The sequence below is a fragment of the Panthera tigris genome, chromosome F2 (assembly GCF_018350195.1).
Source record: "Panthera tigris isolate Pti1 chromosome F2, P.tigris_Pti1_mat1.1, whole genome shotgun sequence".
In the NCBI taxonomy this organism is placed as follows: Eukaryota; Metazoa; Chordata; class Mammalia; order Carnivora; family Felidae; genus Panthera; species Panthera tigris.
In genome coordinates this window covers 14,452,270-14,463,766 of record NC_056676.1, presented here as the reverse complement: position 1 = coordinate 14,463,766, position 11,497 = coordinate 14,452,270, and the positions used below count along the sequence as shown (strand labels likewise).

The following is an 11,497-nucleotide window of genomic DNA, read 5'->3' as shown; positions in this document are numbered from 1 at the left end:
TTTCTCCTCATTATCAACTCTTTAATAAACACTTCAAAGTTTCTGTGAGCTTCTCTATTGGGAAAAATATTAATTCATGAGTCTTCTTCCCAAACACACGCTCAGTTCTCTCGTTGGGATTCAAGAACTCAAGAAGGAAATATTATGCAAGTGTCTGTATATGGAAAGACAAAGTTTCCCTTCGTCTTTTTCTATTTCTCCTACAAACGCACTCCCTTCATGCTTGGCACATAACCTCTATCCTGCAAGATGATTCTGGCACGAGGCACAGACTCTCCAACTTGGGGATGGGAGCGGGGGAAGGCACTTCTGAAATAGGATGTTAATCTTTTTCCCCCCTCTTCATTCCAAATCTATTTAGAGTAACAGCAATAGTGTTGACTACATGCTAGGCATTGTGGTAAGCACTTTCCAACACATTTATCTCATTTATCTCCACAACCACTCTATCCCCATTTCCTAATGAAGAAATGTTCCGTGGCTTTGCTGAGGTAATGCAACTAGTAAATGGTGGAATTTGTATGCATCTCTGTTCAAATACAGAATCCATCCATTTAACCGCTACACCAGTTGTAACAGAGAGAAGTAGCTGCAGTGGGGATATTCATGATGCCCTGGAAAAGCACGGAATTTTTCAGCTACTTACATGTTACCTTTGACCCTTGCCACAGAAATGTCTTTGGGTGAAACTTTAAAGCAGCCCACTCTCGTGTTAACACTCATGCTGGAGATTTAAACAGATGCAGAATTCAATCACGTGGTAAAGGAACTCAAGTTCTCTTTGGCTTACTCCGGCAGAAATCCATGTCTTATTCTGGTCAACTCCCACCGGCAGTGGCCAGGGGACGGGCGAGAAGAAGGTCACCCTCACGCGTGTAGGGTGCTGCAAATTGTCAGGGGTGCTGACATCCCGCAAAGTCACCTTAGGTGCCAACCTCTAGCCTGGGGCATTGGAAAGAAAGAGTAGACGGTTTTCTGAACCAGGCATTATCCTGTGTCAGGCACTATTGTAAGGATTTTACACATATTAACCCATTTAATAAAACCACTTACGATCAGTCATTTGTTATGATTAGGTAAATAATGTTGCTTTAACCTGTGTTATTCAGTTTTGTACCGGGAAGCTTAAACCACTGCCTCCTAATCTTTTTTGAACTACTAATTTGATTAGGAAGCCTATTTTTTTATTTCAGTCAACACAAAGGTAAACTTCAGACAAGTTGACCTAGCTAATCTGTTAAAATACAGACCGCAGGCCCCACTCCCACACTATGATTCAGTAGGTCTGGGATGGTATCCAAGAATTTTCACTTCACCTAGGTGACACTGAGGCTGTTGGTATAGATAAACCAAAAGGGCTTAGCTTGCAAAGAGGTGGTAAAACTCCACCTAAAGGATATGGACCCTTGGAATCACTAGGGAGTACAAGACAGTGGCTTAAGAGAATGGGTACAACTTTGATTTTGATTAGAATCATAGAAAACAGTATCCCCAGATATTTATCATAATAGGATTTCTGAAAGTCACGTAAGCAGACAAAGCTTCAGCTGAAATTATGTCATACTGAGTTTGTGCGTCTCTGCGGAGGAAGGAGATGCTGTGTTCTGCTGTGCTCTCTGTGCTTGGCAAGACTTCCCAAAACAAACCCCTTCTGAAAAGAAAACTTTAGAGACTTTAGGGCAACCTGATATTTAGAGCCACCGTGATACAGAGAAATGAGAAGGCATCCAGGAAAAGATCTCACGGGCATCCATCTTTCTGGCCAGGAGTAGGGATGCTGAGATAATCATGAGAGATGGGCTGTCTGAAAACAAGCCCTAAGAAGACACCGCCTAGCCGACCCTTCTAACCCGTGCAGGGTGGATACAAGCAGAATAAGGGCACCATTCCTCAACTCTGGACTGCTTCCAACTTTGTAATTTGAGAAGGAGGTGGAACATGACACTGTGATCGATACCCCATTCCTCTTCCTCCATGGGTAATATTGCTTAGAATCCCTTCAGTGCCGGAGTCAATTTCAAGGGCCTCTACAGAACGTGATTATATCTGGGGCCTTTCGAGTTTCGACTGTGAGATTGCTTTGTAGGACATTTTTCTAAAATAAATTGTTACATGTTTTGGTTTCTGCTTCTGATTCTCACTGCCTTTGCTAGATTGGTTATTTTACAAGTCCTGTTTTAACCACAAATGAGTAACTCAATTCTATCTTCCATGCAGGGAAAGAGATTGTTATTGTTATACTAAAAGCTGATCTTTTCCTATGCTTCTAAGATTATGTTGGATTGGGCAGGGTGATCAATTACTCCCTCCTCTCCATTCCTTTCATCAGAGAAGGACCTAGCACAGACAGAGAGAGCCAGAGTATTGCCAGCAGCCACAGGGCCTTATCACTAAGCTCAAATATGTAACAAGGCTCTTTAAGACAAGGAATTGTTCCCTGAGAGCCTCTCGGAGTGGGTGTCCTTACGTCACCAAGCATTTCTATATGAAAAAGGGACAGCAGGGTTCAAGCTGTGAGCTGGCAGGGTGGAAGTGGTCCATGCTAGTAATTCTGCCATTATTATTTCATTTACTCATTCAGCAAACGGTTATCAAAGGCCACTGTTTGCATCAATGTATATACCGGTATACCAGCGCAGTGCCGAACTCTGGAAGTGCATGAGGGAAAAGGGACACACAGATGGCCCCCTCCTATACTTCCTATCCCGACAGGAAACCAGATGCTAAACAACTACATGCATTATTAACTAATTGTGGTTGTAATAAGGTTTGTGTCTACAGTCTGAAGGGCTGAGCTGATCCTGGGATCAGGAAAAGCTTCTCTAAGGAACTGACATCTACACTAAGTCCTAAAAGCGGAGTGGAGTTCTCTGATAAGAAGGATACAAGCAGGGAACAGACCTTTTTGAGGCCCAAGTGTGGGAGCATTTTGGGGTATTTGAGGAATTAGCAGAGGGCTGTGTAAATGGGATAAAGCCAGCAAGACGTCCAACAGGAAATGGGATTCCTGGGAGTTTAGGTAGGGGCAATCATGGGCCCAGCGTTGAATATAATGCCTCTCCAAGCATCAAGGACTTTGTCCAGAATAATCAAAGTGCTATCCTCTGATCCACTTTTTTAATCCAAAGCATCTAGTGTAGTGCTTGGCAGAAGAAGATGTTCAATGAATGTCAGTTGAATAATGAATAAATTAATCAGAAATGTAAGCATGTGTGTAAAATCTATCTTTCACATATTGGAATCTGTGCTCTGGTCCATTTGCTGCAATATTGCAAAATCATATAAGTGTCTGGGTTTCTTGAAGTTGAAAAGGCAGCCTAAAATAATTATTGAATTCTGAGCCACTATTCTCTCCAGTTAATTCCCAATGTAGCATATGCCCTCTTATCCAGCATTTCAGGTTCTCTGTCCAAATGAAATAAGAATATTTTCAAAAGACATATTGGAGCCTTTATGCCATATCAGGCACCAGAAAATTCTAAAATTTTTATTTCCAAGAGCCAGAAGAATAATAGTAGCAGAAGCAGCTGAAAACAATATGGACGATGCAATGAAAGACCTCCTCCCTACAAAATTTTTCCACTGTGTACTCACATTTTTTTCTTATCTGTCCCCATCTCGGAATGCATTCAGCCAAAGCCTTTAAAATTTAAAAGCAAGATAGACTTTTTAGACAATTGATGTTTACTCATTCACTCTATTCATGCTTTTATTCATCCGTTTATAATTAATCAGCTATTACCATGTTATCAGACACCATGCTAAACACAACAAAAAGTAAAAGTGGATGTAACATTGTTCTTTACGGTCAGCAATGTTAAAAGGAGTCAACAGACAAGTATTGAAGTGTCTCAAATAGAAAATTAGGGTCTGGGGGCAGTGGAGACCCCAAAGAAGGAATAGTCCATTCTATCTGTGGTAAGGTAGAAAGGGAACCTGTTACACGAGAGATCCAGACAGGAAAGTCTCATAGGGGAACTGACATTTTCCTAAGTGTTGAAAATCTTCACCATACAACCAAGGGGCATAGAGGGGTAGCATTCGGGGCAGAAGGAACAACCAGAGAAAACGCATGAGGATATGAAATCGTTTGGAACACTCCAAGGATGCATATAGCTTGGTGCACAAGAGTACAGGGTTTAAGGTAGGAACACCTCCTCCTATCTCATCAAGAACATCTTGTATTGGGAAGAGGGAAGCTACTAAAGATTTTTAAGCAGGGGAATGATAAGGCCAAGTATTTTATTTCCAAAAAGCCTCTCTGGGGACAATGTAAAAAGTGGGTTCAGGGGAAATTAAAACTAAAGAAGACTGTCTAGGCAAGACACATTACAGAGCTAGAACTGACAGAATTAAGATGGCTTCCTGAAAACTTCAGTCTAAAATAAAAGGAGAGTTAATACAACTTTTGTTCTTCTATTAACACACTGGTACCTTTGTATAGAGTCATTCAAGGCTATAGTTGGCCAGACTTAGAGGTCATCCAACCTGGTGCCCTAATTTGCTGAAGAATCTGATATCCAAGGCAGTAAAGGTCACAGAGCTAAGCAAAGCAGAGCAGGCGTAGCTGGCCTCGGTTTGGGCCAGCTCCCCTGAAGGCCCCTGTCTCTTCATCTCTCCCTACTTTATTAATCAATTAGTGACCAGCAGTCAAATAGTACTACTAGGATTCTATTCTAAGGAACTGTGCAAACCATCATTTCATTTTATGTTTTATACACTCATGTGTTTACATTACTTTGCTCATGCCTAAAATTATTTTTAAATTGTTGACAGTGCTCCTTTCTGTGAGACCCAGTGAACAAGGACCATAGAAAAGGCAGTGATCATTAACATTTATAAACTCTCCTTCATACTCTTATTTAGCTTCTTGGGTTGTGGTGATCTAAGGGAGTCTTCTGCTCTACAAAAATTATAGGTCAGTGTTTGAAATCCACTTGCTAGCTATGTTATCTTTGGTTAGTCACTTGATCTCTCTATGCTTCAATAAAATAGGCATAATAATAGAACCTTTCTGATAGGACTGTAGAAGTCTTAAATGAGTTAATGTACTAAGAGAATGCTTGACATATGGCAAATACGATGTAAGTGTTAGCATGTATCAACATGGACAAACAGTTCACTAGCCGTGAAGTAGTCCAAAATGGGACCCTAAAAAAGACAAGGCCTATCTTTGATTATATTCACCAGAGGTTTATCTCTAGTTGCTTTTAACCTTTCATGAATCTATTAGGACGCTTCATACATCAAGTTAAATTTAGATGAAGTGATTCTCCCACTCTCTTTGTTCGTGATTATTTTCTTCTGACTTCCTAACTCTTCAAGTGTTCTCTTTCCTCATTAAAGAAATAGTGTTGCACTATTTTGCCAGAGTCGTACTAAACTTACCTGAAAATATCACAAGCTCTGCTGAATGTTTGCTGACGATACAATTGAATTTCTTCAAATAATGAGAAATCCATTCTTATGTTTCATGAATCTAGAGCCAAACGCTAACTTTTATTATTCTGATAAGAGATATCCATTTGTTTAACAATTAACAGGTACTGAGGACATAGTATGTGGTGTAGATGCAGCCAGGAATGCAGGGAGACTGCCTCCACTCAAGGGAATCACCGCTTTACAGGGGATTTGTTCATGGCGCTCCTATCCATAGAGTATACCTGCTGGGACCCAGACCCTGCTCTTAAGAATGGTGTAGAGTTCTGAATGGGATCAACATAGCCTCTGCCTTCATGGAGCATCAGGTCTAAAGAGGGATAAGGATAACAAATAGGGAAACAAAAAGGCACATAATTACAAACTGAGGAAAGGCATATGTGGGCAAAGAATAGGTTAAAATTACAACCCCTCTGTTCCTCCAAAGGAGCAGTTCTGTGTAAACAAGGTGAGAAGAGAAAGCCACTATGAAAAAGTAATGACTAAGAGGAGACCAGCCCAGGAGGCTGCTGTAAACGGAACAGAGGAAACGATGGTCAAAGTAGAGGGAACGGTATAAGTGAAGACCCCATGATGGAAACAATTTAACTCTGTTCAAGCCACAGAAGCAGCCCAGTGTGGCTGGAGTGAAGGCAACATGGTACCAGATGAGACTGCAGAGGTACACAGGGTCACAACCTGCAGAACATTGCCAGTCATGGCCAAGAGAGTGCATGTTATTCTTAACGCAGCGCGAAGTCATTAAAAGGTTTCAAGAAGCGATGTGCAATTTACATGTGTTAAGGTTCCACTGGAGGCTGTTTTAGGAATGGAGGGTTGAACAGCAGCACAGATGGAGCCAGGGTGTGCACTGAGATCATCAGGCAACCCATCCCACTGCCCATGCCACAGAGCTAATACGAGGAAGGTAGAACGCAGTTGAAAAGAAGTGGAGGGATTCTGCTTCATTTGCAAATAGAATGTGTGATCTCACTGATGAATTAGAACTGCAGGATGAGGAATGGGGGAGAATCAAGGCTGATGGCCATGTCTGTGGCTCAGGCATATAAGTGGACAGGAAAGAGAAAGATTGAGAAGGAACTGGTTTCGTGAGGAAAAAAAAAAAACTGTCCATTTTTTTTTTTAATTTGGCCTTGCACAGGGAGACTCTTTTGTAAATAATTACCTTGTAGTAGTTAGGTCCTAATAGAGTTTCATATGAATAATCCAGAATTCTGCTTTATGTTCTCTGACTCACACCAAATTAAACGTAAGGGAGGATTGCTATCATCCCTGGATCACTTGCTTCTCTGGATAGTGGGCATCCCTTACTAAATGTGTCTGGCAAAGTAACCCTAAGAGTTGATAGTATCCCAAAGAAGTTCCATCTCCCCTCCTACCAGCCTGAACTTTGCTTGGTATTAGTGTGAGGTGCCTAATAATGCCATCAGATCTTTAACCAACCTGACATTAGAGCATGAAATGAAATGAATCTTAGAACACCATGTGACACTGAAATTTGGGTGTGTCTTCAGAGGTACGCGGCCACCCCAAACGATTAGCCTGACTAAGGATAAGTGAAATGAGGAATCTGGAAGCAGGGTCAGGGCCCCCAAAACGATTAGCCTTACTCAAATTAGCCACACAAATTCCCTTTACCAATCACTGGGTCAGGGATGGTCATGTGATCCTGCCCTCGTCAATTCCAGTGAAAGAAAAACTGAGGGCTTTTGGGAAAGTGCTCCTTGGTCCTAAGAAGGAGGCACAAGGAGAGACAGCCCTTTCTTGGTCCCCTGGACACTGCCATATCGGGAGCTGCTGCAGGCATCTTGCTCACAACCTAAGAATGTTTTCAATTAGCAATAATCGCGCCTCGGATAAACCTCATTGGCTACGATACTGCCCCTGCGCAAAGCTTCACAATCTAAGAATGAAGCCAACACAGATGAAGGCAGATCCAGTAGAAAGCACACAAGGTAAGCAGGAGCCCCTCATCCTTCCCCGGATCCTGTGCTAGTCCTCAGCTTCCTGTTACATGGAACAATGAAGTTCCTCGTTGTTAAGCCAGTTGGAGAAGGGCTTTCTCTTGCTGATGCTAAATCTGTCTTTACTAATATATATGTCCCATGACTTGGGGAAATGATCAAATCATTGTACACTCAAGTCCATGAAAAAATAAAACTTCTTGTGGGTTCCACTGTGTTTTTTAATGCTGAATATACCTATTTTTTGAGAAACATGTATATTCTCTCAAGAGTTTATAAATCAAGGTGACTAAGTTTAATGAGAGAAGGAAGCCGTCAAAGAATTAAAATACCTTTCAATAATGTTTTCTATGGAATTATAGATTCACTTTCAAAATAGAAATAAGTGATGAAAGAAATTCACAAAATGTAAAAAAAATATGAAAATATGAAAGTAAGAACATATTGAAGACCATATTTTAGCAAATAACCCCTGAAAAACAAAAAATAAAATAAAATAAGAGATGAAAAGAAAGGAGGTTTTTTTTCTCTCTCCCTCTCTCTCTCTCTCTCTCTCTCCTGTCCCAATTTATTAGCTACCAAGTCAGATGAAAAGTAGAAATGGTACTATTGAAGTTAAGAGGGGAAAATTATTTGGAGGACACCTCTGATGTTGTAAACAGCAGGGAATTGTCTGAGCATCAAAAATGTCTTTGGATGGCAGGTTATAAAGGGAAAGAACTTACTGGCCTGTGTGGTCCCCAAATCCTGTAAGAGGTAAGTCACTAGAGCATGGAGAGATTAGTATGGATCACAAGATAAACAGAGCATATAAAAAACTGTATTTTGTGTGCAGCTGAGCACTGAGGGCCCTGAGGACATAAAGATCTAGACCAGAAGCATCAATGCCCTCGATGGGAGAAGGCTGCCCTACCTCCTTCCATGGTGCCATGTCATAATACGGGCCTGGCCTCATTCCTCGCCGGCTACCTCCCTGGGAGGAAATTTCAGTTTGTACTGCGTAAGTCTGTGCATTTTACATTTTGGCCACTATAGAACTAGTCTGTTTTCCTGATTATTTTCGAAAATGTCACCTTAGGTATAAAGATTATAGTGGTTAGAATATTTTTGAAATATTTAACCTTTCAAAAACATAAAGTCTCAGACTTATCTTCTAGAAAGTGAATGAAACGGGCTCCTATTTTTTTTCTCTTTAGTTGAAAAACATTTCAATTCATTCCCCTATTTCATACTAGTTGAGGTAACTGCAGTTTATTCTTTGCAAGTTTCCCACTAAGCTTAGTCAAATGCACCCACATAAGTGCTCAGGTGCGCAGAAATATACATGAAAGATGTGACTTATTGTAAGCAAAAACAGGAAAAGAACAGATTCACCTAGCAAATAAATTGAGCGGTGTCTAATCATTTCATAAAGTTAGCCATTATGGGAGCTCCTCAAATACTGAGTTTTTCTGATGCATTTTTGTAACATTATTAATTCATAAACATCGATTTACATAACACGTCACTGCTCTTTGGACTGCATCCACTTCACAGCACCAAGCGTTTTATGATGTGGAATATACAATGAAGCCTCAATTACCTATGTAACCGACCGTCCTTTTCTAAAAATAGCTGAACAAGTTTGATTCCCCCCCACCCCCGCCAAGAGGTGAAAAAGTAACTGTGAATATGACCAAATCACCTAGACTTTGAGAAATGATCTGATGTCAGACTCTCTTGATTTTTTTTTTCCTTTGGAGTCATAACAAAACCACAGCCTGTTTCCTCCTGGAAAAAGTGATGACAATCAATATGCCAAGTGGTTGTTCCCAGAGTGGAAATGAGATGAAACTTGGCTGGGCGCTTCTCTTCTCTCTGGAAAGATAGTTTGTTTCCTTTGATGGGCACCACCTGCCCTAACTTCCATTGGCTGGGGGTGGGGGGGGGGGGAGTTGGAGGGGGGATGGGAGTTTCTACTGTTTTCCAGAGTTAGAGATGGCACTGTCAGCAGTGCAGAGAAATGGGCACCAATGGGGAGGCCACCACCGGATGGCGGTTATCAGGTCCTGGAGTTTGCACAGGAGCAGGGCAAGAGCAAGGGCACTGACCCTTTGGACCTAAGATGGGAAGTGTCCCCTCCCAGCGGGCCAGCGGGACATCTGATACCGCCACAGGAAAGCCAGCTGTGCCCAACAGAACACAGACCACCTGGGTCCTCTGCAGCAGAGGGTGTTGCAGCAGGATGTGAAGGCCAGAGCAGAAGCAGGTGCAGATTCATCAGGGAACTCGTGAAGACACCTGCGAGGACTTCCGTAAGGACACCTGTGTGGCCTCCCCTGAGAGGAAACCATAGAAATACTGGGAAACACTCTGAAGGAGACCTATTTATATGCAGGGGGTGACTGGGAGATCCTACGGCAGTTACATGGATTGGGGGCCTTTTCACTCAACTGTTCTCCTTTTCCGAAATATTCTTCAAGATAGACACATCTCAACTCATCTCAACGGCTTTGGGTCTCTGTTTAAATATCACCTTATCAAGAAGTATTTCCCTGACCACACAGTACCCATCCTGTGCCATTACTTTAATTTTTCCAGTGCACCCTTACAATCTGACATATCAAACATATGTATATTGATTGATTGACTGTTTCAGCTGAAAGCTCTGCAGGGCAGAAATTTGTGTTTATTTTGTCCACTCTTTTATTCCCAGAACTTAGAGTAGTTCCAGGCGCAGAATAGGCACTCGGTTATTATTTGTTAAATAAGCAAACAAATCCACTCCACACCGTGGTGTAATAGTCTCTCGGTTCTTTGTCTCAGTCTAGCTACTCCAATAGTCACATCTGGAACCTTGTCATCACCCATAATCCACTGTCCCGCCCTCACATCTCTCTCCTCTACTGGCTTATTCAACATTTTCCACCACAAACATTCTTCAAACTCAGTAAGGCTCTTTTACTTTCTTCAAACCACCAACTCTATCCTTCAAACCCACCTCTTCGCTTCTGTCAGCTCAGCTTCCATAGAAGATTGGTCAATAACATTTCTTGCTGTTCTATATTTCGGTTGTCCTGTCCTGCTGGGCCCCATCCCTGGGTGGCCCAGCTCTCCACTTCTCTGCGCAGCTGAGCATTGCTGAAGAGAGCCACACAACCGAGCCAATTAGCTAATGTGATTAAATTCCATCGCCAACTTCACATGGGTCCTCGAACCTCCCATTTTATTCCTCTACCTTCACCATATTATATCTCCTCCTAGTGTGCAGAGACAATAGAGGCCAGCATATGGGAAACTCATCATCTTTCCAATAGCAAACACACAGGCCTGCCCTCACCTCATACAACTATCATTTTCACTTACTTTCTGAGGAACTTACACTATCGACTATCCTTTGTATATTCATCTGCTTTCCATGATCTTATATGAGCTTTCTAAAGCCACCATAATAAAGTCCTACCGACTGGTGACTTCAACAACTGAAACTTGTTGTCTCACAGTCTGGAGGCTAGAAGTCTGAGGTCAAGGTGTCAGCAGGGTTGGTTCCTTCTTAGGACTGTAGATTATGTTCCATGTCTCTCTCCTAGCTTCTGGTGGTTTGCTGGCAATCTCTGGCACTCCTTGGCATGTTGAGGCATCACCCCAATTTCTGTCTTCATCTTCATATGGCATTCTCCTATGTGTGTCTCTGTATCCAAAATTTCCACTTTTAACAAGGACACCAGTCATATCGGATTAGGACCCACCCTCCTCCAGTATGACCTCAGCTTAACTAATTACATTTGCAATGAAGCTATTTCCAAATAAGGTCACATTCTGAGATACTGGGGGTTATAAATTAAATATATGAAATGTCCGGGGGCCAATTCAACCCATAACAGATTTGCATCCTGCCCACTGGCTTTCAAATATGCTTAAATTTCTCCTCTTAAAAAAAATTCAACACAGCTTATATTTCATTCTATATTCTGCCCCGTATCTGTTCTTGTCTTAACAGTCACTTTAAAAAAAAATGTTTTCTTTACCTGATGTCTCTATTTCTCTATTTCCCATTCTACCCTTGATCCACTCCAAAACCCTCCAACAGCTCCCACAAAGGTCAGTAACGGCCT

At 41.8% G+C, this 11,497-nt stretch overlaps 1 pseudogene; it reads right to left on the bottom strand.

Moving 5' to 3' along the window:
- Positions 1-7,167: 7,167 nt before the first annotated feature.
- On the bottom strand, positions 7,168-7,335 carry LOC122235183 (annotated as a pseudogene).
- Between the last annotated feature and the right edge of the window lie 4,162 nt (positions 7,336-11,497).